The following is a 2,047-nucleotide window of genomic DNA, read 5'->3' as shown; positions in this document are numbered from 1 at the left end:
GATCGGAGGGGGCGGACGGGGCCGCAGCGGGGGTGGGGAGCGGAGGACGCGTGGGTGTGCCGGCCCGGACTGGGCGGGGGCGCGAGGTGCGAGGGGCCAAGGCCGCGCGGGGGCAGGGTGTGAGGTGGGTGTGAATGTGCCCGGCCCGAGGGTGGGCGTGAGTGCGAGTGTGCCCGGCCATCGGTGAGTGTATGAGTGTGCCTGGCCATGGGTGAGTGTGGGTGTGAGTGTATCTGGCCCGAGGGTGACTGTGAGTATGCCCGGCTGAGGGTGAGCGTAACTGTCCCCCGACCATGGGTGAGTGTGAGTGTGCCCGGCCCGAGGGCGGGCGTGAGTGGAGTGCAAGGGCCTGAGTGTGGGGCGTCGGCGCGGTTTGCAGGGCTCGGTCGGGGCGGGGTGCGGGGGCGCTTTGTCCCGGCGCAGGGAGTCGGGACGCGCGTCTCTGGGTGCGGGCCGTGGCCGCAGGGCCTCGCGGACCTGGCCTCTGCAGCACGGCGGGCCGGGGCGCTCTGGGGCGCAGCCCTCCGGGAGCTGGAATTCCCTCTGTTGCTTCCCGGTTGCGGGAGTGGTGTGGGTGGAGGCAGTGTTCCGTGCCGAGGGCAGCGAGTGAGGCAGGCTGTGCATCTTGGGGGTCAGGACGTCTTTTATTTTAAAACGTGCAACGAGCTGCGAGGCCGCGGCAGCTGTGGGTGTGTTACATGCTGCTCCCACCAGCAGCTGCTGTGGGCGCTGCGCAACCTTCAACAGCAAAAATGCAGCGTCCTCCCCCCGCCTCCGTTCGGTGTCGTAGGGTTTAGCCAAACCTCCAGTGACCTCTGCAGAAACCTACAGTTGCAAGGCTTCGTGTTCCTCCTCTGGTGTAGACAATAGGAGATTTGTCTTTGAAGCCAGTGAGAGGAATTAAACCCTGTGGGTCCAGGGTGCCTCTGTAAACAGCAGGTGGTTCCCGGTCAGCGGCTCCCCGTTCACAATGAGCTAGGTGTGTTTCTCCTCGCTGGGGGAGGGGAAGGAGATTTGATAGGAGGTGTGACTGTAAAACAAGGAGACTCATTTCATAAAGCGTCCTGGGCGCAGACTTGATGACCCTCAAAGGCTTGCTCGCTGAATGAACAGAGGCTAGTCGGTCTCTCTGCCCGCACTTTGTCTAGTCAGCTGTCTTGCCAAGAAGCTGGAGAACAGAATGGAGAAGAGGGCGGGTTCTGGAGCCAGACTGCCTGCCTTTGAGTCCTGACTCCTCTGTTTACTGGCTTTGTACTCTGTGCCTTTGGTTTCTCATCTGTGAAATGGGAACACCAATAATATTGGCTTCCTAGGGTAGGTTGTGAGGACTCAGTGAATGAACACTCACACACTTTGTATCAGGTGCCATGTAAGTGTTGGGGTTACCACTGTGGGGTCTGGTTTCCAGGGCACTGGCTTCCAGGGCCCTGCTGCTTGGCTGCTGGATCTTCAGTTGTCTGCTAACGTCACCATCTTGGTTCTACATTAACTTAAAGCGTTTGACTCTCTTTTCTTACACAAGCAAGCTGGGATGATATATGGAAAACCAAGTCTCTATAAAGGTAAATGAGAAACAGATCTTATGTACTTAGATACATTATTTATCAACTATTATGGATTTGTAATATATAAGTTGTATAAAATATGTTTAGAAGAAGACACCTGCTAACGAGCCCCTCTAAAATCCTGTAGTACTTATTGTCCTTGGGGGTTGGTAGGATTGTTGCAGACAGCAATGAGATTTCGAGCAGTTCTTGGGAAATTCTCCGAATTTAACCACCGAAGCTATTGTTGTTATATTTCACTTAACAGTGTTATCCTTGGAATAGTAAAGATAACTTATTAACAAACTTAAATGACAGTGAGGACATAAGCAACAGAGTGAGAATTTGGCATTACCAGTTCCGTAACTTGCTGTTTTGCTAAGTGTGTGAACAAATAAGATTTAACTTCAGAGCAAAGCAGGAAGAGTCCTCATTTCACAAGGAGATGATTCTCTTTCTCAGATCTAGGGAGAGTATCTTAGACTACCCTAGATAACTACATC

This window comes from Ailuropoda melanoleuca, chromosome 9 (assembly GCF_002007445.2).
Source record: "Ailuropoda melanoleuca isolate Jingjing chromosome 9, ASM200744v2, whole genome shotgun sequence".
NCBI lineage: Eukaryota > Metazoa > Chordata > Mammalia > Carnivora > Ursidae > Ailuropoda > Ailuropoda melanoleuca.
This window is presented reverse-complemented; position numbering follows the sequence as displayed.